General features: G+C 47.1%; 1 protein-coding gene across 11 annotated transcripts in view; it reads right to left on the minus strand.

Moving 5' to 3' along the window:
* ST3GAL1 (ST3 beta-galactoside alpha-2,3-sialyltransferase 1) overlaps positions 1-26,638 on the minus strand; it is a 116,100-nt gene that overhangs the window by 74,386 nt on the left and 15,076 nt on the right. For all 11 annotated transcript variants that reach the window (XM_073999505.1, XM_045398735.2, XM_065519654.1 and 8 more), the window contains exon 2: positions 16,388-16,540. The gene's annotated coding sequence lies outside the window, so the exon portion shown is untranslated. The remainder of the gene's footprint in view (positions 1-16,387; positions 16,541-26,638) is intronic.

Consider the following 26,638-nt stretch of genomic DNA (forward strand, 5'->3'; position numbering starts at 1 on the left):
CAGAGAGGATGCGGCAGTTCTAATGAAGGAGAGAGACAGGTCTTAGGAGCTTAGAGGTTGAAGGTGCTGCTACCAAACAAATGTACAAGGTCATAAAACTCAGGACCTGCCGGCTGTCCCTTATGGTGGGATGGAAAATTGAAAGGCCCAGCTAACAGGGGAGGCAGACAGGCAGACAGATGAACACCCACCTGAAGGTGAGGACACTAGGCGAGAGCTGACATAGAACATCAGGGGACCCAGAAGAGCGGTTCCAGGACCCATGGTGGGCTCTAGGGCAGATGCCCAGAGAAGCCTAGGAAGTCAAAAACAGGAAGTCACTGCAGTCCAGCAAGGGGCAGTGTCACCTTGGAGGCATGCCATATCACCAAAAGTCAACAAGAACTCCTCTGGTCTGGCCGCCCCCTTCGCATCTCACTTGACCATTAGCCCCTGATGCACTGCCCAGGCTCCCGGACTCTCAGTTCCCTGACTCACCAGGCATAGCTCTGTATCCCCCATTCGAGGGCTGTCCCCCAGACCCACGTGGACAAGGTTCTCGCCTTCCTCAAATCTGTTCATCTTTCTCTTCTCGGTGTTGCTGACCCCGGGCCCCTCTGCTGCCAGCGCTCCCCAGCCCCCTGCCTGCTCTTTTCTAGTACCTGTCCTCCTACGCATCATGAAATCTCTAATTTGTGAACTTTGTTATTTATCAGAAGTCTCCCCGACTGAACTGTAGGTTTCGCAAGGAATGTTTGCTTGTGAGTTTATGGAAGTGTCTCCAGCGCTCTGAACGCTGCCCGGCCCTTGTAGGCATTCCACTGACGTTTGATAATTGAATTAATGAATAAACTAGAGCAGGGGGGTGACGTGGTGGGTCTCGTCCTATTCAGAATGCCTTCCAGGTGAGCGTCACGCTGAGGACCTCACCGCACAGCACGCACTCAGAGGACAAGGAGCCGGTGTCCTGATGCTTTCTTTCATTTTATTTATTTATTTATTTATTTATTTATTTATTTATTTATTTATTTTCAAGACGGAGTTTTGCTCTTGCTGCCCAGGCTAAAGTGCAACGGCACCATCTCGGCTCACTGCAACCTCCCACCTCCTAGGTACAAGCAATTCTCCTGTCTCAGCCTCCCAAGTAGCTGGGATTATAGGCATGTGCCACCACGCTCACTTAATTTTGTTTAGTAGAGACAGGGTTTCACCATATTAGTCAGGCTGGTTGTGAACTCCTGACCTCAGGTGATCCACCCGCCTTGGCCTCCCAAAGTGCTGGGATCACAGGCATATGCCACTGCTCCCAGTCCCGGATGCCTTCTTAGCATACTCCAATGCTGTGCTCAGATCACTGACGCCAAGGCTTTTTGTTGTTGTTGTTCTTGAACCTATGAGCATTTTCAAAGGCTAAGGGAATGTACATGCCTTTGTAAAGCTCACATGGAGAGCTTCCAGACAAAAAGTATTTCGGGAAAAGCATCCCGTGTGAGAGGAGGAGCTGCCTGGGGTTTCTGGGGACTTCCTGGGGCCAGCATCGTGGTTCCTTCTTTGATTTCTGTGGTGCCTGGAGCCAGATGTTCTCCCTCAGGCAGCCAAATGAAGACAGTTGCTTCCTCAGACAAAGGGAAGGAAAGAAGACGAGGAGTTGTCAGAAAGCCCTTAATCTGGAGCTCCAGTGACACAAAGAGGTGAGAGCAGGGGTCCGCAGACTCCTGGAGCCCCAACAGCTGACCTGGATCTGGACTCCCACATTTATGATTATGCTCTGCAGCACCCCAAACAGGGCAGCGGCTGTCCCCCGCTCTTAGTAGGTGACAGAAAAGCTGCCTTAAGAAATGGCTCTTACATATTCATATTTTTAGAAATAATGTGAAATGGATGACTTGCTATAGTAACATTTGTGATTTTTCAGTTGGTTTTAGTATATGCAATATATATATAGCATAAATATAGATGAATATATAGTACACACACATATATACTCACATATATAGTATATATATGTTATGTATGTGTACATATATACATATGTATGTATATAGTATGTATGTATGTGATACGTGTGTGTAGCTATAGATACATAACCTGTATAGCATTTAATATGTACCTGACTGTTCTAAGAGCTTTAAAATATTAACTAAAGTAACTCTTACAATAATCCTATAAGTAGGTACTATTATCCCACTTTACAGAGGATGTGAGGTGCAGAGAAGTGAAATCTCTTGTCTATGGTAACTCAACGGGCTGCAAGTGGATCCGGGATGCAATTCCTCCCAAACGCCTCCCTGACCCCAGGCAGCCTGCTTGAAAAGCCATGTTCTTCTCCAATGAAAACACATGGACACAGGGAGGGGAACAACACACACCAGGGCCAGTCAGGGGGTGAGGGGAGGGAGAGCATTAGGACAAATAACTAATGCATGCTTAAAACGTAGATGACAGGTTGACAGGTGCAGCAAACCACCATGTCACATGTATACCTATGTAACAAACCTACACATTCTGCACTTGTATCCCAGAACTTAAAAAAAAAAAAAAAAAAAGGCACGTTCTTAACCACTGTACTGAGGTTCTTAAAACTATGTTTCAGGGATCTCTGTGGGTCATTGAGATCCTTCTGGGGAATTCACGATGTCAAAGCCATTTTCATAATGAGACAAAGGCTTCATTTACTCTTTCACTCTCATTCTCTCCTGCATGTACAGTAGAGCTCCCCGGAGACAAATGACATCTGATTTCACAGAAGACTGAATACAGAGGCAGAGATGAAAACCCAGCTGTTTTCCTTTAAGCCAGATAGTAAAGGGATCTGTAAAGTAATACCACTCTTCTTATTTTTTGTTGTTGTTGTTTGTTTGGGTAAGTAGTTATTTTTTCATGAAAATATCATTTATGGGATGGGCACAGTGGCTCACACCTGTAATCTCAGAACTCTGGGAGGCTGAGGCGGGTGGATCACCTGGAGCCAGGAGTTCGAGACCAGCCTGGCCAACATGGTGAAACCCCCATCTCTACTAAAAATACAAAAATTAGCCAGGTGCGGTGGCGGGCACCTGTAATCCCAGTTATGGCAGGAGAATCGCTTATACCTGGGAGGCAGAGGTTGCAGTGAGCCAAGATTGTGCCACTGCACTCCAGCCTGGGTAACAGAGCAACACTCTGTCTCAAAAAAAAAAAAAAGTCATTTATGTTACCATATGATAGATTCATTATTATTTTTCCAATGAAGTACTAAATAAATATTTAAATAATTCCTCAATTTTAATATCGAATATGACACATATTAACAGATAAAAGCCATGACATCAAAAGCTACTTGTGATCAATCAATAGTAATCGCGTGGAAGGATCATCCTCCAGGGTGAAAATTTTGGGGCGGCTCGTGTGACGCCATGCTCTGCTGTTCCTCAGTACTGAACGTCCAGTGGTGTTCTAAGGAGGACACGTTTAGCAATTTGCCAGAACTGTTTTCCCTGCCCTTGTGCAGGAGCTAGAGCATCCTTAGCCCTCAGCTACAAAATGCCAGAAGAATCCGCATGACAGCCACATGCCCCTCCCCAGTGTGGAGGGGGTGACATTTGAGGATGGGAAGCATAGCTTTGGAGGGCGATCTTCTGCTTCACTGCTTCTCTCACCCTTTCCCATAGTCATTCATTCAAACCACTAAGGCACTAATTAAGTGCTGGGCTGGAGCTGAAGGAGTAGCTGTAAATTAATTTGTCTTTCTTGACTATGTTTCCTTCAGAGGAATTACTCAGGGGCCATGGTTCTCTGAATTTCTACTGGATGCTGGAATTCCGGGAATCCCTGGATTTCCACGGAATGTGGGTCTTCTAGTCCCCCCCGCCACTCCCCACAGCCTAATGGCAGTCTGAATTCCGTGGAGACCCCTAGAATTCCAAACCTCAGAGTTGTGTAAAGTTCCTTAAGTCTGTGGCACCCTGGGGACTACAGAGAATGACGTGCAGGTGTTGCAGACAGCCAGGATCTCTTGATCCTTGTCTGTGCTATTTTTCCCCTGTGAATTACCAACACTCTAATTTTTCAAATGGACTTGAGGTGACTCATGGGCTCCAGTGCAGGCATGGGCTCTAGAGCAGCCTACACACAGATGTTAACAGCTCACCCCGCTCCCCACTGACTCACTGCACATTAGCCCCCAAGAAATGAGGGGCATGAGAGTGGGCTTTCTCTCCTATCAGGAGCGAATTCCTCTGTCTGAACTTCCTGTCTTTTCATCCTTGTGTCCATCCCTCCCAGCTCCTCATTCCTCCCTGACCTGCACTCTGCGCTCCACTGGAGGCAGACCCACATGCCCGTCGAACAATCCCACCGTGGCTGTATCCTGGCCTTTGCACTGGTCCCTGTCCCAGGCTCAATAGGGATCCCCTTCCAGCTCTTGTTCCCCCCATCTCCCTTCCACTCCTCATTTCACAGCAAAGTCACAATGAGTAATAGGTGGCAAGAACCTTCAAGGCATTTTCAGTATCTCTCTCCTGAGAACTTATTGCAAGGACATAGTTCAAATGACAGAAAATGCTAAAGGCGACACGGCGGTGTTTGTGATAATGATGATGACATACACTAATATGCAAATATGCAGCAACAGGGAGAGATGAGTACTCTTGATGAAATATTAACACAATACAACCATATAGCACAACTGTTGGGGGCAATTCCGGAACACTCCCTGAGTGACCTCTCCTTTACCAAAGTACTGTGGATTCAATGGGGAAAAAGACAGGCCCCACCTCCAAGGAGGTTCCAGTTAGATGACTGACCATCTGTTGAGGTTGCAAAGTGCAGAAAGCCAATTCCATCCTATTCAACCAACAGAATAAGCAAATCATCTCAGACCCAAAGGCCTTCCCTTCTTCCTCTTTTTCTGACAGCCAATCCTCCAGCACAAAGGATATTTTTAGAGACTGTGAGAAAGTGTTTACATGAATGCCATTTCTTCATTGCCATTGAGCAAAACGGTGAACTGACTTCCCCACACAGGCACTGAATATAGGACATAGCACAAATGCTTGCCAAATGGATTTCAGACTCGCTGGCTTTGGGTTCACTTGCGTCTTCTTCCTCCTCTACCCCGTGCCATCCATATCAGAAAGGGTGTGGGGTATTTTGACAGGATGTGTTTGCATGAGTTAATTGGAGGCAGAGAGAGCTGCAAACAGCAGGTGTTCTGTATTCTGGCCTGCATGGAACGCAGATAAGGCGTGGACCGGAAAGTGAAAGGACCAGGAGCCTACAGACATGGGGTCCGCCCATTTCAGTTCTCCAAAGGCTGGAGGCAAGTCGGAGGAGCTAAAGAAGAGACAAGTAATCCCCACGGGGGCCCAGGCATGTGTCCAGGCCAGTAGCATGGCCAGCTAGCTGGACATCATGTCTATCAAACCAGCACCTGGGCTGGCTCTTTGTGGCTGAGACAAATGGACACACTACACCAGCCGTCAGAGCACCAGTCTCGGTGCTGGTGAGGGAAAGGCATGCCTGGCCCAGAGGGTGCTCTGTGAATCCAATGAAGAATGAAGCATAGACTACCACTGCTCAAGGGGCTCCCAGTGCAGCAGGGGAAACGCACAGGTACACGGGCCCTTCTTCACAAGACAGTGTGGTCAGTGAAAGGAAGGCAGACACAGGCAGGGGGTTTAAGGGCTGCCGAAGGACAAGCCCCACAGCTGAGAATGGAGTGGAAATAGGGGGGCGGAGTTCCAGAAGAGACAACTCTAGAGCTGAGTGTGAAGAAGGGAGGGCTCCCCAGGAAAGCAAGAGAAGGGCATTCCAGGTAGAGAAGAGCACATGCAAACCTCACAGACCAAGTCCTGCAGACATGGCAGGTATTTCATTTGGCGTGATGATCACAGACTAGAGCTACATTATATCTGTATCTATATCTATATCTATATCTATATCTATATCTATATCCATAGCCACATCTTTAGCTTCATATTCTCTATAGAATACTGGCCGTTAGAGATTGCTGCGTCTAGCAGGGTTCTAAGCACTTTCACGTACATAGGCATACTTCACTTAATCCTGTTTCACAGATGCTGCATCGTTATTTTGTTGTTGTTGTCTTTACTAACTGGAGGTTTGTGGCAGCCCTGTGTTGAGCAAGTCTACTGGTGCCATTTTTCCAACAGCACGTGCTCATTCCATTAGCATTTTTTAGCAAGAAAGTATTTTTTAATTTGTTTTGTTTTTTTAGAAACAGGATCTCGCTCTGTCAAGCTCTGATCATAGCTCCCTGCAGCCTTGAACTTGTGGCCTCAGTTTCCCAAGTGACTAGGATTACAGATGCACATGCACCACCACTCCTGGCTAATGTTTTAACATTTTTTGTAGAAGGCAAATCTCGCTATGTTGCCCAAGCTGGTTTGGAACTCCTGGCCTCAAGCGATCTGCCCACCCCAGCCTCCCAAAGTGCTGGGAGCGTAAGCCAGCATGCCCGGCCAAAAAAGAATTTTTTAATTAAGGTATGTACATTGTTGTTTTAGACATAATGCTACCGCACACTTCACAGACCACAGTACAGTATAGTATAAACATAACTTTTGTATGCACTGGGAATCCAAAACAATTTGTGTGACTTGCTTTATACAATCCTCACTTTATTGCAGCGGCCCGGAACCAAGCCTTAAATATCTCCAAGGCACGCCTGAATTAACTCATGCAATCCTGGAGGTTGGTGCTGTTGTTATCTGTTATGTCCATTTTGCAGATGAGGAAACTGAGATCAAGAGAAGATACTGTATCCAGGGTTGCAAAAGAAGCAGAACCCAAGTCATCTGTATTCAGGGTCCACACTGTGAAGATGACTCTGTGATTAGCAGAAGGTGGGGTGGGACAGGGAGAGCACAGATGAGGCTGGGGATTTTGATGGGGCCCTGACCATGGTGAGCCCTGTCCTTCCTGCAGTGTGGACTCTGTTCCAGGATAGTAAGGGTCATGGGTATTGAAAGGAGGAAGGACATACCCGGATGCCCTTCAGGAACAAAGGTTATCTGTAAATGCCCAAATGCTTATAGCTGGGCATGACTAGAAGAAAAATTAGTCTTTTGAGAAGGGATCAATCTAGAAGCACATAGAAAATTTCCATCCTTCTGATGGCCCTTCTCTTCTTGGGACATTGGTATTGTAAAGGCCTCTGGGCCTGGCCACAGTGGTTCACCATGGAAAGCCCCTTCTTTCTGGGAAGAGTGTCTCTGCTGCAGCCAGACAGCCTTCCGAGCCAGCAAGGTGGGAGGCCTGGCTCCTGTTCTTGCAGCTCACTCATGTCCTGCCACAGGCTCATTTATCACGGGCTCAGCGAGGAACCATAGTGATAAATGCACCTGTCAATTACTCAGCCTTCACGATGGGCCAGACACCGTACCCAGCTTTTTGAGTCCTCGTGTCATTTAGTCCTCACAGAACTCTCCCAAGTGGGTACTGTTAGTATTTCCTTTTTTTTACAGATGGGGAAACCAAGTCTCAGAAAGTGTTATTCCTACCTGTTTTGTAAAATCTCTCAAACCCTGCCTATCCTCTGCTCTCAAACCCTAACAGTCAACACAGAACCCTTCTGTGCCCACACGTATAGGAATTCTTCCCCACACACCACGCAGTGGACACCAGCTGGGTGTCCTCCAATTTAATCCCGACACCATCTACCTGGAGACAGTGTCAGATCCCACAGGTTGAGAGATCAGTTCCCCAGACTGCCCCCCAACTCCTACCCCAAACACAAGTCTCAAGTCTGGTTTTCTGCAATTTGACCAACTGGCTTCAAATTGGGTTCCCAAGACCCCCTTTCCAGGCTCGATTAATTTGCTGGAATTAATTTCCTGGAACTCAGGAAAACATATTTACTGGTGCAAATGATACACATAGAGAGATGCGTGGGGGGATGTATGCGGGACGGGGTGTGCTACCCTCCAGGAAGCTCCAGTGCTCGGCTATCTGGAAGCTCTTCCAACCCAGTCTTCTGGGGTTTTATGGAAGCTTCCTGATGTCAGCATTCCTTCTCCCAGGGTACAGGGCAGGACCCTCTCTGGGGAGGATCTCAAGACCCACAATCAGAAAGGCAGGGAAAGATTAGAGTCCCGTGTTAGGGCAGGGGAAGGAAGGCAGGAGAACGTTGGAGAGATCCTGTGTCCTGAGGCCTGCCACACCCAGTATTATCACAAAAGGCTGTAACAAGGGCTATAAAACAATCAGCCAGGAACTGTGGAGGAAACCCAATAATCATCCTAACACCACACCGCCCAAGCTCCAAGGGCTGGAGAAAAGCATCCGGGAGGGGTGCCAGGCTTGCAGAACGCCAGGCCCATTCTCTGGAACCCTCTACAGCTTGCACATCCCTGCAGCATCCATCTCCCCTGGGGGCCGGGATTGGCCCCCACTGAATCAAGAAAACAAGGCCCTGCATGAATGAAGGTCACGAGGCTGGCAAGCAGCAGAGACATCTGGAATCTTGTTCCTACAAACACAGGGCCCGGCTGTCTTGGATCTTTGAGCGCCCAGGGAGGGCACTTCCTGGTGCTGGCTGCCATGGTTTCAGCTGTCCGGTGCCTGACCTTTCTAGAAGATGGTAATGATGAGAGTTGTGACTGCAAAGCCTCTAGCCAACAAGTGAGAAGAGCTACACTCTGATGTCCGGAAGGTCTGTGCGTCTTCTGGTCCATTTTACCCATGAGACAATAGCGGCAGGGAGGGGCTGCATCTGAGGGCACGGGGGAACCATGGAGGGCTTCCAAAAGATCTCTCTAGTGAAAGCTGGAGGGAGAAAGTATAGGCAGAAAGAGCAAACAGCAGGCCAGACTAAGTTCCATGACAGCAGAAACCATGTTTTTGTTTTTTGCTGCTGTATCCCCAGTACTCAGCATGTCAAAGGCATTGAATTAAAAGCTACTGAATGGCCGGGCATGCTGGCTCATGTCTGTAACCCCATCACTTCGGGAGGCCGAGGTGGGGGGATCCTGAGGTCAGGAGTTCAAGACTGGCCTGGCCAACATGGTGAAACCCCATCTCTACTACAAATATAAAAATTAGCCAGGTGTGGTGGCGGGGAAGCCTGTAATCCCAACTACTCGGGAGGCTGAGGCAGGGAGAATCGCTTGAACTGGAAGGCGGAGGTTGCAGTAAGCTGAGATCACACCATTGCTCTCCAGCCTGGGAGACAGTGCAAGACTCCATCTCAAAAATAATAAATAAATAAAACCTATTGAATGCATGTGTGAGTGAGTGAGTCTGTTATAGCTGTCCAGGAGAGGATGCAAAAGGCTGAGGGAATTCAAGCACTGTTAGCACTTGGTATTCCTTTCTCTGTGCATATGTAATTAGATACCCCACCTTCACACCAGAAATCAGAGCATTCCACTGTGCTGGTTGTGTGGCTCAAATGAGTATTATTCCATTCTGCGGCTGTACTGGATTTAGCCCATCTCCTAATCTTGACATTGCAGGTATTTCCAGCATATTGCTTAAAAGCATTAGGCAGTGAGGATGATGGGGAGGCAGCAAGTGGACTGGGCTCTGGAGACCCTGTAAGCCTTCAAAGCGCAGCCCTCCGACTTAGCTGTGTGATTGTAAGTTACTTAACTAGTCTGTGCCTGGGTTTCATCATCAGTAAAAAAGAGAAATGACAGCAGCTGGCTGCCAGGGAGTCTGTGGGGTGAATCTATGTGTGGGGGGTTGTTAGAAAGGCATAAGAGCCACAGTCAGCCCTGCGAAAGTGCTCACAAACACTCTACCAGCCCCAGGACTCCTGAGCTCAACTGATTGCTGAGAATGCAGTCCCTGACATGGGATCACAGGTCAGCCTGCAGAACTGCAAGGAAAGTGCCTTCGAAAATCCCAGCAGAAACAAGAAGAACAAAGTTCTTTAGCCCTATTCCCTGAGCCCAAGAACAAGGACTCAGAGGATCCAGAAGGCAAGTAAGTTCACTGTACCATGGAGCACCAGGATTCCCACCGCCAGCTCCCCTTGTGGTCAGCTCATCCGGCAGGCAGCAGGTAACAGAAGGGACTCACTGACACTGCATCTTGCAAACCGGGCAAAGACCCAGAGCACGAGCACGTCCAGGAAGCTGACGTGCCAGTCCCTGGGCTGCACCCCACTTATCTAGGACTTGCATTTTATTTTAACGTCATAACTTTGTATTATTTTTCCTTAAAGAAAACTCCCAAATTGTATAAGCTTCAGGAACCAAAGAACCAGAACTGCACCTAAACATACCACTGATTTATTAATTGATCTGTTTCTCCCATTAAATTATTATCATCGGGCAGTTACGGTGGCTCATACGTGAAATCCCAACACGTTGGGAGGCTGAGGCTGGGGAATTGCTCGAGCCCAGTAGTTCCAGATCAGCCTGGGCAGCATAGCAAAACATCATCTCTACAAAAAATAAAAAAATTAGCCAGGCGTGGTGGCGCACGCTCTTATTCCAGCAACTCAGGAGGCAGAGGCAGGAGGATCGCTTGATCCTAGAAGGTCAAGGCTGCAGTGAGTCGTGATGGCACAACTGTACTCCAGCCTGGGTGCCAGAGTGAGACTCTATCTCAAAATAAATACCTAAATAAAATAAGGAAATAAATAAGTTATTAACATCTTGAGGACGTAGCTCTCATCTTATTGTTTTACCTCCAGTGCTCAGTCAAGTGCCAGTGAGCTGGAAGGCACTCAGTAAGTATTTGCTAAATGAATGAATGAGTAAGAAAAAAAGAAAAACAGCCTGAATGAGAACCTCCCTCCCTCTTCACTTCACTCATGCAACTTAGATCCATCCTCAAAATCACCCTCTACACATTCATCCGCTAATCCTTCTCTCCCCATCAGCCTTTCAGATACTCCAGAGTGCTCCCAAGTCTCCTCTCCCCTCCCACCCCAAACAACCCCCATTTCTGCCACTGCTGCTCTTAAAGGTTATCAGCAACGGAAATTCCAACAGCTCCTTGCTGCTGCCCATCAGAATATTGAACGACAGACAGGATGTCCTCTTATCTAATCAGAGTGCCCTGGCCTGCAGTTGGTCTCCGGGCCAGCTGATAACGTTTTTTTGTTGTTGGAGGAAATGCTTTAGCTCCCAGGGAGAGCGTCCCCCCATGTGGCACTGCCCAGAAGGAAAACAGGCCTGGTTCTCTGGGGGGAGGCCACAGTCCCCTGAAGAAGACTGAATCAGTCCCTGCATGTCCTTTGATCAACAGCCCCTGCTCTCCTTCTCACCTCCCTATTTGTTCTTTCCTGTCTACCATGTGACTTGGTTCTAGAAACATTTCCTGGAAGAGACACTCCTTGACCACCACATACATGCTGTGCCCTGCCCTGGGACCTCCTGCCCCTGCCCATACCACATATATATATATATATATATATATATATATATTTTTTTTTTTTTACTGTATATCTCTTCCTCTTTCTCACCCCTAGCTAGGATCTTTTTTGTCTGATTAGAGCAGTGCCTGGCACAGAAGCAGCTCAGAAATGTTTGTCAATGCCTGCCTGAAACCAGCATTTATCTGGTGCACATTCTGCATCTTTGCTGGGAGCTGGAGACCAAAACGTGTTTAAGTTAAGGCTTCCACACTGAAGCAGCTCTCCCAAGAAACCACCCTGCAAGAGAAGAAATGTTCCCTCTGCGGAGAGGCCCGGTTCTGTAATCACATCCTCAACCTGATCAATGTCTTCACAAGGACAAGACAACAGTCCTGCATCCCCCACAGAAACTCTCACTCCCACATGCAACACACACCACCATGTGCATCTACACACACCTTCTAACAGGACTCCATCTGAGAGACGCAGACCATACACATGGTCCACATGTTTGGCTGGCCTGCACTGTGACAAATGCTGTCAGCAGGGACAAATGCTACCCCGGTCTTCTGCTCTTGTTTTTGTCCTGAGACAGAGGTTTCTCCCTAGGCCCTTTGATCAAAAGCTGAGGGACAAACAGGTGCTCCCTATAAGCTTGCCACTTTACCAGCTGTATAACTTTGCACAAGTTAATTAGCTTTTCAGAGTCTTGGTTTGCTCATCTGTACTTGGGCCACTGAGTTGATGTCAGAAGTAACAGAGAGGGAAAGGGTCTAAAACTGGGCGTGAACATGGTTTAATAAATGTAGCTGGTGGTAGCGTTGACAGTGAAAGTAGAATGACTGTTCAGCATCATTCAGATAGACATGAATTTCCAGAATGTCCTAGCACCATTAGTGTGAACTCACGGTGATTTTAATAGATAGATAGGTCAATTTGAAAATGATCTGAATGATGTGTGGATGTACATGTGGATGTGCATATGTATGTATAGAAATGTGCTTGTCTGTGTGATACACCACACACACACACACACACACACACACACACACACACACACACCCCAATTATGTCTGCCCAGAGGGCCTAGAGGCAATGCTACCCCAGGAACAATAAGCACACCTAGTGGCCAGATCTTGGTTTCTAAACACCATTTCCCATGAAAAGGAACCAAGCCTCCCATGTTGATTCCACCACTGAGGTGAGGAGAGTAGAAGATGAGGCTAGAATACCTTGCTGTGACAACAAGGCAGCAAGTGCTCAAATTATGATGGAGAAATGTTAGAGACACAGGAGCCAGGCCCTAGTGGACAGATTTGGGGCAATGTAAATATCAAAATAATTGATGATCACAAAAGACTGCAACCTATTGAATAAAATTAAAATCCATGAGTCCACACTGATATAAAGAAAGGAAGGGCTGGGCATGGTGGCTTACACCTGTAATCCCAGAACTTTGGGAGGCCAAGGCAGGCAGATCACTTGAGGTCAAGAGCTAGAGACCAGCCTGGCCAACATGGTGAAACCCCATCTCTACCAAAAGTACAAAAATTAGCTGGGCATGGTGGTGCATGCCCATAATCCCAGATACTCAGGAGGCAGAGGCAGGAAAACTGCTTGAACCTGGGAGATAGAGGTTGCAGTGGGCAAGGACCAAGACTGCACCACTGCACTCCAGCCTGGGTGAGAGTGACTCCTCTGTCTCAAAAAAAAAAAAAAAAAAAAAAAAAAAAAAGATGAACAGAGGAAGAAAATTTCTTCTTTATAGTAGGAAACCAACTAATAAACGAAAAAGAAACAGTGAAATTAGAAAAATCACCATTTGGCAACTATGATAATAATAAATCTATTCAGGCAAGAATCATCAAAAGATGCTAAAACTAATGACTGATAGACTGAGGACTAATCAGATATCTACACAATCTCAGAACTTCTCCCCGTAAGATGCTTATTAATGGCAAAGGTGAAACAGTAACTTTGCAGTGGAGACACTTGGAAGACACCACCTTAACTGAGAGCTCCAAGCTAACATCACCAGTAATGGGAGACAGCCACACTGGCGCCTCTTGATACAATGCACTGAAAAGGACACATCAGCTCTGGGCTAGTCCTGCCAACCTAATCACAAGGAAACATCAGAAAAGCCAAAATTGAGCGCATTCTATCAAATAACTGGCCTGAACTTGTCAAAAAGGTTAACGTGCTGAAATACGAGATTAAGAAAGTTTTCCAAGAAAGACACATGCCAACGGGCTTTTCTTTTGCCATAAAGGAATTTATCGGGGGCAACTGGTGAAATCTGAATGAGAAATCAGAAAGTTAGATAATAGTCAAATTAACGTTAAGTTTCTGACTTAGAAAGTTGTATTCTAAGATACAAGTTTCTGATTTCAGAAAAAAATGTAGAGAAAAAAGAAAAAATGAACATGATAAAATGCGAACATTTGAAAACCTGGACAAAAGGAGTCCAGGAATTTGTTGGCTGTTCTTATAACTTTTCTATACATTTGCAATCATATAAAAATAAAACAATTGAAAAAAATTACAAATGGAAATGAATGCTCTGGTTTCACGAGATTGAGAAAAAAATCAATATATTACTTAGTACATTGTATGTGCCCAATAATTTAAAGCTATAATAATTATTATTAGTAATAATGATAATAATTATTAGTAGAACAGTGCACCTGGCACATAATAAGCTAGAAATGGATAAAAAATATTATCACTGTTAACATCATCACCATCATCATCATTCTTGATATGCTTGATTCTAAGAAATAACTAAAAAATTAATACTATTATTTGTATTACTTATAATTACTTCGTATCTGCATTAAACTCCATGGTTTGAAGGTTTGCTATAGAAATGCCTGCTTAAAACGCATACAGCACTCCTCTGTAATGGTGAGGTGCTTGAAGACCAACCAAAACAAAGAGGCAGGGGGCCATTTTCAAACCTAGATGTGCAGAATACATATCAATTGGATCTTTTCTCATCAATGGAGTCTCTGCTTTGTTCTTGCTTGTGCTTGGGTAACCCAAAGGTAAGAAAGCCCAACTTCTAAATGCCAAACGTAGGGCCTTTGCCCAGACCTGTTGGCCATCTAGAGTCTCTTCTCTCTTCTTTCTTGGGTCCCTTCCATACAAACTGTGCATCTCAGTGATCAGCCCTTGTTATTCCCACTTGCATTGGTTTATGCACCAAGCAGAACCTCCTGTTATGCTCCCAATCTTGTCCCATCTAAGATGGTGAGCTAGCTCCAGGTTCAAGGCTCTCCCCCACCTGTCTATCATATAGAACTGTCTGTGTTCAGCACAATTCTGAGAGGTGGTATATTCCCAAGCATCATTACTTTGTTCAACATGTTCTCTCAAAGTAAACCTATGACCATAACCAGGAACCATATTGTCTTTTGTCTCCACTCTTCCTCATTCTTCTAAGACTCACACATGCCACATTTTCTGCTCATTTTCTTCCTCTCCTTGTTTCTTATCGCTCTTGACCATATATTTACCCCTTGGGAACGTGGAAGCCATTGCTTCTTCCCCTTTAGAGGAGGCCCCACATGGCCCCTGACCTACCTGGGACCCCAGAAGGGCTCAAGCTCACATCCATATCTACTTGTATAAATAAAACGAATAAACCCCAAGGCCCAAGTGGATTTGTTTTACATGGAGTCACAAACAGACACCACAAGATGGCTCCCAAAGAAATGTTAAAAGCTACTCCATTCTTATACTAGAGAGAGTGAGAGAGTGCACACGAGAGAGAGAGGCCCTTGCCAGTAATCATATAGAAAACAGCTATACACACTCACAGACATCAGCCTTCCTTCTTCTTCTGCAATGATTGCAATTATGCCCAAGCTGGGTTAGAGACCAGCAGAATGAAGTGACACATCCCAGGTGATCTCAGTTTTTCCCAAGCTAACTCTGCACTGATAAAAATGTCTTCTATCTGCACTGTCCATGGGTACCCATAAGCAACATGTGGCTACTAAGCACATGAAATGTGATGTGACTGAGCCCTGAATTCTTCATATTATTTCATTTTAATTAAAATTTCCATATCCCCATATGGAGTGGCTCTGTGTGGACAGCTCAGCTGTAGAACAGAGGTTGCAACACCTTTTCTGTTAAGGACCAGGGAACAAATACGTCAGACTTTGCAGCCACACAGTCTCTATGGTAATGACTCAGTCAGGCTGCCGCAGTGTGAAAACAGCCGTACATGACACCTGAACAAATGAGCGTGGCGGGGCACCAGCGAAGCTTTATTTACAAAGGCAGGCTGGGCCAGGCTTGTCCCGTAAGCCACAGTTTGCTGACACTTGCTCTAGGACACACCAGAGTGACGTGCCAGGCCTTCTTCGGGATGACAGGCACTTGTCATCAAAGGATGATCTGAATTCAGGTTTTTACTTACCAGTGTTCATGAGAGCTCAGAAAACTCTCCATTTAAGAAAAAGAAAGGCTGCTAGATACTCTAACAGTCACCAGTGTTCATGAGAGCTCAGAAAGCTCTCCATTTAAGAAAAAGAAAGGCTGCTAGATACTAGCAATCTGCATCTTTCTCCTGAGGGACACTGTATTCCCCTTCCCCTGCCATGGGAATTCCTCTTTTTTTTTTTTTTTTTTTTTTGAGACGGAGTCTCGCTCTGCCGCCCAGGCTGGAGCGCAGTGGCCGGATCTCGGCTCACTGCAAGCTCCGCCTCCCGGGTTCACGCCATTCTCCGGCCTCAGCCTCCCGAGTAGCTGGGACTACAGGCGCCCGCCACCTCGCCCGGCTAGTTTTTTGTATTTTTTAGTAGAGACGGGGTTTCACCGTGTTAGCCAGGATGGTCTCGATCTCCTGACCTCGTGATCCGCCCATCTCGGCCTCCCAAAGTGCTGGGATTACAGGCTTGAGCCACCGCGCCGGGCCTGGGAATTCCTCTTAATGGCACGTTTCTGGACAAGCAGGACATGTTTCAGACACCAAGAAATAGGAGAATATCTTCCACATCCTCCATGTAACATAATCAATGGAAAACAAAACAAAACAAAACAGAAAAGGCAGCACATCTCACTTGTGCTGCGGACAGATTAGTCACTTACCTCCACAGGCTGAGTGACCGTCCATCTCTGGTCCCCAAATGGAACTGTCCTGACCCAAGCTCAATGCGTTTGCTCACTGCAGCTCTTGGGGATGTTAATTTCCTCTCATTCGCATTTCCAGTTCAGGAAGATGAAATCTGAAAATGGTACCGGCTGGAGGGGAAGAGGAGAAAAGTTTAGGTCAGTTTTGGCACTTAGTCCATCCTCTGCCTTTTTAGGATGACTCAAGATAATGAAAAGAGATTCACTCACTTAATCCATTCACTCATCCAATTATTTATATAGCACTATCTGTTAAACAAACACCTATTCTGTTCCAGGCAAAGAGCCACACACCAGGACAGGAAGGTGAGTAACTCACAACTCCTCTCCTCAGGGAGTTCAGACTGGGAGAAAACAGAAAAATACACAAACAACTCAGGAAAATGTAATACAGGCTTGGGCACCTGTAATCTCAGCACTTTGGGAGACCAAGGCGGGCAGATCACTTGAAGTCAGGAGTTCGTGACCAGCCTGGCCAACATGGTGAAACCTCATCTCTACTAAAAATACAAAAATTAGCTGGGCATGGCGGCGCACGCCTGTAGTCCCAGCTACTTGGGAGGCTGAGGCAGGAGAATCACTTGAACCTGGGAGGTGGAGGTTACAGTGAACTGAGATCGCACCACTGCACTCCAGTCAGGGAGACAGAGAGAGACTCCATCAAAAAAAAAAAAAAAAAAAAAAAAAAAAAGGACAAATGACTAACTCCGTCTGGAAGAAGAATTTGAAGAGGAGATGATATTTTTAGCTGCTCCCTGAACGAAGCACTAGCGAGGTGCTGTTTAGTAAAAACACAAAACATGGGGAAAGGAAAAATAAATATGTAAGATACGAATGTGAAAGTGTGACATCGGGGTTAGGATAAATCCACCTGAGGCCAGGTAGGAAAGGGCTTCTGAAGACTTCATCTGGCTGGGCGTGGTGGCTCATGCCTGTAATCCCAGCACTTTGGGAGGCCAAGGCAGGTGGATCCCTTGAGGTCAGGAGTTCGAAACCAGCCTGGCCAACATGGTGAAACCTTGTCTCTACTAAAAATACAAAAATTAGCCAGGTGTGATGGCACATGGCGCGTGCCTATAGTCCCAGAGACTCAGGAGTCTGAGGCGGGAGAATTGCTTGAACCTGAGAGATGAGGTTGCAGTGAGCTGAGATCACACCACTGTACTCCAGCCTGGGTGACAGCGAAACTCTGTCTCAAAAAAAAAAAAAGAAAGAAAGAAAAAGAAGACTTCATCTGACACTAAGAATAGCACAGAAACCCTCAACTCTTACTGGGCCCCAAGCACTGAGAGACGTGCAGACACTCAGTTTTCTCTTTAGACCCTCTCATGAAATCACTGAGGTGGTCCCAAGGATGATTCCCATTTTAAGGAGGGGCAGCTGAGGCTTTGAGACCTGACGAGTAAACCTGTTCAGTAGGACAAAAGCAGTACGTGGCAGGGAACAGACCACACAGAAAACATCCCCATTCAGTCTGGTTGTAAAGTCTCCCTCATAACCGTTGCTGTAGAAATGGCCCCAATTTGTTCAGGCCACCTGCATGCACACTCTGCAGTGTGGCTTTGCCCCCCCGCCCCCCAGCATGAAGGGGAATCAAAGTTTGGCCACGAGACTTGCTTTAGCCAATGGCACAATAGCAAAGGTGACACCAATAAAGACTTTAAAAGTGCTTATGTCTAAAAGTTCCTCTCTCTTGCTGTTGGGAATCATTCTTTTTTTTTTTTTGGGGGGGAGTGGGGGAGATGGATCTCACTCAGTTGCCCAGGCTGGAGGGGCCGTGGCATGACAACCACCCACTGCATCCTTGACCTCCCAGGCTCAAGCGATCCTCCCTCTAAGCCTCCTGAGTAGCTGGAACTACCGTCTCATGCTACCACACCAGGCTAATTATTTTTATTTTTTGTAGGGTCTTGCTGTGTTGCCATGGTTGGTCTCAAGTTCCTGGGCATGAGTCACGCCATGCCCAGCTGCTGCTGGAAATCATTCTGCTGTCACATTGGCAAGCCTGAGGTAGCCCCCGGAGGATAACAATGTGTGGAGAGAGGCTGAGGCACCCCAGCTCAGCCTCCAGATGTGTAGATGGGCCAGCACAGGCAATCAGCCTAACACACACTGCGCAGACCAGATCATCAACCCACAGAAATCATAAATGTCTGCTATTTTTAGGCACTGGGGTTTGAGGCTGTCTGTTATACAGAGAAAGCTGACTGATACAACCACTGAGGTATCTTTACACCCCTGGCAATGGCGACACATGAGGATAAACATGTGTGTTAGGAAGAAAGTTCAGTCCCTGTCGAGTTGGTGATTTTGAAGAGATAATGAGGGCCAGAAGGCAGGGCCCTGGGCAAAAGGAGGAGTGGGAGATTCAAGAGCTCTTTTAGAGGGAGAAACAACAGCATTTAGTGACTGTCTAAGCCCAGAGTTGTCTAAAGGAATTTGCCTGGCTCTGGAAACCAACCATGTGTGGTGTTGACTATAAACAGATTCTATTTGGCACCTGCTGATGGGGGCAGGATGTTACATAGAAGATACACGAACGTGACCAGAGTCAGCACAGTTAGGGGTCAGGGTCTGGGAAAGCTACAGGAACGAAACTCTTTCTTTTCAGAAATGAGAATTAAGGCACGAAGATCACTGCCACAGCCTCCTAGCCAGTCTTAAAATAGCCATCGCCTCTAATGCCAACTCCCGCTCTTGGCAGCAGCCAGGGGGATCCTTGTAAATTGTAACTCAGGCCTCCCTCCCTTGCATCACTGGCTTACACCTTCCCCATTCCCTCTGTACTTTCTACTCACCCTTCAGATTTCAGTGTAAACACCACTTCCCAGAGAGATCTTCGCTGACTCTGGGGACGAGGCTGGGCATAGCCCCTCTATATTTTCAGTGTTCCTTGCATTGCAACAAAGCATTATCACCAACATGTTAACTCCATAAGGGCAAGGGCATGTCTGCCCCACATACCACTGTGTCCTTGCCACCCGGCACACCACTTGGCATGTGGGAGAAAGTCTATTCCTATTTCTTGAAGGAGAGAGTGACCAAAACAATATAGGTATCACACTTTTAAGATGTTTTCTTGGCCACACCCCCTTCCAGTACCCATGGCTTCATTCTTGTGTTTCTTCATTCATTCCTTTTTTTTTTTTTTGAGATGCAGTCTCACTCTGTCACCCAGGCTGGAGTGCAGTGGTGCAATCTCAGCTCACTGCAACCTCTGCCTCCCGGGTTCATGCCATTCTCCTGCCTCAGCCTCCCAAATAGCTGGGACCACAGGCGCCCGCTACCACGCCAGGCTAATTTTTTGTATTTTTAGTAGAGACGGGGTTTTACCGTGGTCTTGACCTCCGGATCTCATGATCCACCTGCCTCAGCCTCCCAAAGTGCTGGGATTACAGGCATGAGCCACCACGCCCAGCCTTCATTCTTCCATTTAGCAAGAATTTACTAAGCACCAGGCATCACCTCAATCCCACCATTGGTTGCTCTCACTAGACCGAGCCGTCAGAGGTGGGGAAGGGGAGCTGTTATTTTACTTGACACTAGGTTTCCCCACTCTCACCCCCACTGGCTATCCTATGGGTGTAGGAGGGACTAAATAATGACCAGTGAATCCATGAATAAATGGGTGAACAGGCAGATCAATCTCAGATAATCCAGCAGGGTGTGGCTGATTTATAAGTCCGCAGAAGTTCATTACTGAGTCTGGGCCTTCTGTATGTTACATCTTACTAAATAGTCGAGAATCCTTGTAATATAAAAATCTGCATGTATATATGCCTATGTCAGGATATACACTGTAACTGTTCTACGCCGTAAGATATAAGGGGGTAATGCAAGAATCAGATTAAACATGGAGCCCTGCTCTGAATGAAGTCTCTAACTCCACAGCCTGGCACCTGTGGCCAACTGTGATCTTCAATTAAAGCCTAAGACTCTACTTGAAGCAATGCATAACATCCTGAACCAAATCTTCCATCGGTCTTAGGTTGGCTTTGAAAAAAATAAGTTGGCAATTGCATTGGATTCCAAATTCCAACGGACAAGTTTGCGACCTGGAGGCTTATCTTAAAAACTAGAACTCGCTGGGCACGGTGGCTCACGCCTGTAATCCCAACACTTTGGGAGGCCGAGGTGGGCAAATCACCTGAGGTTGGGAGTTCGAGACCAACCTGACCAACATGGAGAAACCCCGTCTCTACTAAAAATACAAAATTAGTTGGGCGTGGTGGTGTATGCCTGTAATCCCAGCTACTCAGGAGGCTGAGGCAGGAGAATCACTTGAACCCGGGAGGCAGAGGTTGTGGTGAGCCGAGATCCTGCCACTGCACTTCAGCCTGGGTAACAAGAGTGAAACTCCATCTCAAAAAAAAAAAAAAAAAAAAAGGCAAAAACAAACCAAAACTAGAACTGCATCCCATGGGGGACTCACCTTCCACAGCCTCAGTTTTTCAGCTTCTCTAATATAGGACTAGGGTGTTAAATGCAGAGGCAAGGCACTTATTCCACTGTCTTTCTGCCCCAGATCCCAGGAACAGCCTGACAGCTCCTCAGAGTTTGCTTGCCTTTTGGTTTTAACAGGAGCCTTGGAAATCTTTTCTGAAAGCCATGTCCCAGTTCTCTTCTCACTCATGCTCTGCTGTCATGCCTCTTTCTATATTGAGTCCCTATTTCCCCACCCTTCCAAGATTGCTTCCAATTAGGAGCAACAGCTAAACTCTTACCGCTGAAACATCTGTGAAGCATGTTCATACACACAAGCCATACAAGAAAGACAAATCAGAAAGTGTCCCCATTTCTGGAGAGGTTCAGAAAAGCTCGTGTGACTCTCCAAGACCACAAAGGAGGAAACCAAGGCCCAGAGAAGTGGCTCCTCCATGACACAGCTTGAGAGCTGTGCAGCTGGACAGTGGGCAGAGGGCCTTAGACCCAGGGTTCAGTGTTCTTCCCGATACCAGGCAAACTACTATCATCCTATTCCAGCCCATTCATCCCTTTCATTTCCATCCATCCAACTGGTAGCCACTAGCACCAATCTAGGAGCTAAGCAGGGAACTGCTGGGCTTAAACCAAGAGACCTGGAAGCAAGAAAAATGTCTACCTTCTCCAGCTACAGCACAGATTAGGACAAATTCCACTCCAACAAATCATGGTTATGTTCTCATTCCTCCTGTTCTGAACCCATAAATCATTATTTCTTGGCCCATATTCGTACTTCCACCATCCACAGCCCCCTCATGCCACCAGAGGCTCCTTTCTACTCTACAATATAATACAATAACTCTCACAAGAGAGTGTGTTCTCCAATTTTGTGTCTTCTTGGAGCAGAGCAGCAAACTAGAAGTAACGCTGGATATCACTCCTGGAGGAGCAGGCCCAGTTTGCTTAATAAATCATAGCTTTTCCTCTCCATGCAAACAATCATCTGGATAACTGTTACCACTGGGTCTGGCTGAATACTATTGCTGCATTTTTAAATTATAGGGATCTTTTCTGAGGCCTATGGGCATGACATGCAAAACAGTGTGGCCTGCTTTTAGGTGTGCCCCCAGGGGGAGACTGGTCAAGTCAAGCTGTGCAATTTTAGAAAAACAGCCTTTCGATGACTAACGCCTGTAATCAAAACACTTTGGGAGGCCGAGGCAGGTGGATCACGAGGTGAAGAGATCAAGACCATCCTGGCCAACATGGTGAAACCCCCTCTCTACTAAAAAACAAAAATTAGCTAGGTGTGATGGCCTGCACCTGTAGTCCCAGTTACTCAGGAGGCTGAGGCAGGAGAGTCACTTGAACCTGGGAGGCGGAGGTTGCAGTGAGCTAAGATCCCGCCACTGCACTCCAGCCTGGTGACAGAGTGAGACAGACAGAAGGAAGGAAGGAAGGAGGGAAGGAAGGAAGGGAGGGAGGGACGGAGGGAGGGAGGAAGGAAAGGAAAGAAAAAGAAAGCCTTTCTCTGAGTTTTACTTTACTCATTGGTAAAATCGAACTGTCTCTGCTTCAACTACTTTGCAAGGCTCTGCTAAGAAGTAAGTGAATACAAAACAACATGAAATCACTTTGATACTAGTAGTAGCAATAACAGATAACACTTAAACTAGCATAACAGATAACATTTTTTAAGTACTTATGCGCATTTGCTAAACTAAGCCCTTTATACTCAAAAGCTCAGTTAATCTTCACAATGGTCCTTGGATGTGTGTACTATGATTTTCATCATTTTGAAGGTGAGTAAATGGAGGCTTGAGGAGATTAAGTAACTTGCTGAAGGTCATAAGACTGATAAAGGTTGGAGCCTGAATGATTAACTAATTCCTAACTCTACTGTAGTGTAAAGTCTGGGACTAACACAGTCCACTTCCCATCAGCATTTACTGAGCCTTGGCCTGGGCTGTGCCAAGCACTGTGTTCTGCCCTGCTGGGGACAACAGTACACTTTGGGCTCTGCCCTAGAAAAGGCCACTGCACGGGGAGAGAGAATACAGGTCCATCAGCCTGTGTGTCCAGGGCAGGCTCTGCGTTCGGCACCACTCTGTGTCCTGGGCAGGCTCATGGATGTGCAAGTAAGTGGTTTCTTAATCTAGATTCCCACCCAGGACATGACACTGATGGAGAATGAGATCAAGACGGAGACAGTTTAGCCAGATCAGTTCGCAAACGGGACAGTTGTCCCGGAAGTAGAAAAGTGCAAGCAAGAGCAGACACAGAAGCTGAGTGAGGAATGGTGAGAGGACCTAGAAACATTTGGTGTGAGTGCTGGAAGGCCCTCAGCAGAGCTGTTGGCTGGGCTGCATAATGATAACCAGGTTTCCGGGTAGAAATTCTGGGTGTGTGAACCAGGAATGACATGGCTCATGCCAGCGTGTGAGCAAACTGAGCAGGGAAGCTCAAAGGGTGGGTCCCCTTTGGGTGCGGTGGCACCTCCCTCTGTGGAGACCCAAGGACTCCGGAGGCCAACTCGGCTGATCTGAAAGTAAGAATGAGAAGAAGTTTGGGCAGGAAGCGCATGCACTTGTTAGACTGGGAAAGCTGTTCTCACTTTTTTTTTTTTTTTTTTTTTTTGAGACGGAGTCTCGCTCTGTCGCCCAGGCTGGAATGCAGTGGCCGGATCTCAGCTCACTGCAAGCTCCGCCTCCCGGGTTCACGCCATTCTCCTGCCTCAGCCTCCCGAGTAGCTGGGATTACAGGCGCCCGCCACCTCGCCCGGCTAGTTTTTTGTATTTTTTAGTAGAGATGGGGTTTCACCGGGTTAGCCAGGATGGTCTCGATCTCCTGACCTCGTGATCCGCCCGTCTCGGCCTCCCAAAGTGCTGGGATTACAGGCTTGAGCCACCGCGCCCGGCCCTGTTCTCACTTTTAACCTCTCTCTCTGAAAGGGGCTGAACACACAGCATCCCTCATAATGAAGTGCCTTTCTGAATTTGAAGGCTAACCACTGAGGTCTGGCTGCTTTGCTGGAAGAGCTATTATCTTCAACAATAGCAACCATGGGTTGAATACGGACAATGAGGCCAATAGCATGCAAAGCATCTCATGTGCATGATTTCATTCAAGCTTCACAGCAGTCCTCTGGGGCTGGTAGTTTTACCCCCATTTCACAGATGTGGAAATTAAGATTCTGAAAGAGTATGATTTGCCCAGGGCCACACAGCTAGAAATTGGCAGAGATGAGACTCAAAGCCAGGTCTGTCTTGAACACAATATCCCTTTGTGCTCAAAGGGATATTGAGTTCAAATGCAGAGACAGCACCAGGATTGACATGACCTTGAAGCATACACTATCCAACCCCCTGCGCGCACCAGTTCATGACCCCCCTGTTTGCATAAAAAGCCCTCCCTGCTCCACTCTGCTCTGCTGTTAACAGCTCTTAGCACCACATGGGCTGTGAGCAGATTCAGTGGGGCCAGAACGTGAGCAGAACTGAGACAACCAACTTCTGGCTCTCTCCACCTTCAACCCCAGGGTGAGTTCCTGTACCCCAGCATCCAAACCCCTAGATCCCAGCTCCTGTTTCGCCAGCCTTGCCTGTGTGCCTCTGGAAGCCTCAGTTTCCTCATCTGTAATGTGGAAATGCTGATGATGATGGTCATGAAGAAGACAGATGAGGAAGAGCGGTTCACTTTGCCTGCTGTTCGTAAGGGACAAACACAATAATGACTCGGCCAATGGCTATGCCATCGACTGACCAGGGTCTTGGACAAGTTATCTCATCACTCAGTACCTGTGTCTACTCTTTTGGTGATGGGGATAATAGAAGTCCCCGACCTCACAGGGTTATGAGGTTACGAGAATGAATTAGAAAATTACACAGGAGCACAGAACAGTGCCTGGTATGCTTGTTGAGACGTGGTAGCAAGTATCCTTTCTGTTATCATCATTTGAGGCACTTAGTAAAGCATGGAACACTCAGAAAACATCAGCTGTGATTAGGATCATGCAGTGAAAAGGTCCACAGGCAACCTGTGCCATCTTTGGGGATCTATCTTAGGACTAAATTAGAGATGGCCAACAGCCTGGACACCAGGTTCCTAGAACAAAGTTTGCAACATAGGTTGGGGAAATCTAAGAGGCCCCACAGTGAGGGTCCAGAAGGATCCAGTGAGCAGGGTGCTAAGGGGGCCAGGAGCAAGAGACACACGGGAGAAGAGTACAGGGAGGTATCTGGGGCCTTATTGCTTCTGCAGACTCCATGCACTGAGCCTCTGAAACTGGGGCCCGTCAACAAGATCCACCCAATCAGGGCTGTACAGCGGCTTCTGATTCTCATCAAAGGTGGAGGGTTTCTGTCTTTAGGGAATAGGAGTGCTCCTCCTTGTTGAGCTCCTACTATGTGCCAGGCACTATTCCAAAATTTAATTTTGCAACCTGAGCATGAGTCAAATTCTAGACCCATTTTCCAGAATCTGCAATCACCTGCCCAAAGTCACCAGGCTACTCTGGAAGACACCTGAATGCACATGACCATCTGCTGCTCTCTGGCTGCCCCAATCCCATGCTCCCTTGCAGCAGAGGACATGAATGACCCACGTTTACACTGCAGCGGTGGGGGTGGATCCATTCCAGTGACCCTCTGACAACGGCGTTCTAAAATTCTACACTCGACAGTGGGATGTAGGGGTATAGGCAGATGAGGGGCTGAAGGCTGGAGAGTGAGAACTATGAATCAAAGGAGATGGCCCCTTTCCAAAGGGGCTGAGGATGTCAAGAAGGCTAGGACCGCACTGACTGCCCATGACCAGGTCAGCATGAGTGAGCGAGGGTGCGTTCTCCTGGGCCACCACCTCCTCCTCCTCTCCACACCTGCTACTGCCAGTCTGATTCAGATTGGAGAAACTTTAACTGAATACCTACTTTCCTCCCAAGTGCTGGTCCAGCCATCTACTTGGGGTTTTTTTCTTTTCTTTTTCTTTTTCTTTCTTTCTTTTTTTTTTTTTTGAGTTGGAGTCTTGCTCTGTCGCCAGGGCGGAGTGCAGTGGCACGATCTCGGCTCACTGCAACCTCCGCCTCCTGGATTCAAGCGATTCTCATGCCTCAGCCACCTGAGCACCTGGAATTACAGGCACACACCACCATATTCAGTCATATTTTTGTATTTTTAGTAGAGGTGGGGTTTCACCATGTTGGCCAGGATGGTCTCGATCTCCTGACCTCGTGATTTGCCAGTCACAGCCTCCCAAAGTGCTGGGATTACAGGTGTGAGCCACTACGCCTGGCCTGTTTTTTTTTTAAATCTCAACTCTCACCCAGGAAGATGAGTTGGTGTCACCCCCAGAGCACAAGGGGTGACACTAAGCTCGGATGTGGAAGTCACTTGCCCCAGATCTCACCACTGATCAACAGCGGGCCTGGTGACTCCAGAGCCTGTCTTCTCCCCCTGGCCTGGGCCTCCTGGACAGGAGACAGCCCCTTGTCCTTGCTCTTGGGTGGACTGAATTTGCTTTCAGAGGAGTGAGATGCTGGCAGGCTGTACAGCTGTCCTCTAGGCCAGAATGTATTATTCTGTCTGCTCAGAGTTGCGTTCCTTTCTCGGATCTGGGAGGAATTGTGAAACAGGGACCTGTTTGCCTTGTATACAACCTCAGCTAATGAAGGCTGCATAGCTATGTACTTTTGAACAAGATTTTTAGGATGAAGAAAAAAAAGAAGGGAGAGAGAAAAAGAAGGAACGAAAACAGGAAGGAAGAGAAGGGAGAATGAAAACTATTAGCCAT

This window comes from Macaca fascicularis, chromosome 8 (genome assembly GCF_037993035.2).
Source record: "Macaca fascicularis isolate 582-1 chromosome 8, T2T-MFA8v1.1".
In the NCBI taxonomy this organism is placed as follows: domain Eukaryota; kingdom Metazoa; phylum Chordata; class Mammalia; order Primates; family Cercopithecidae; genus Macaca; species Macaca fascicularis.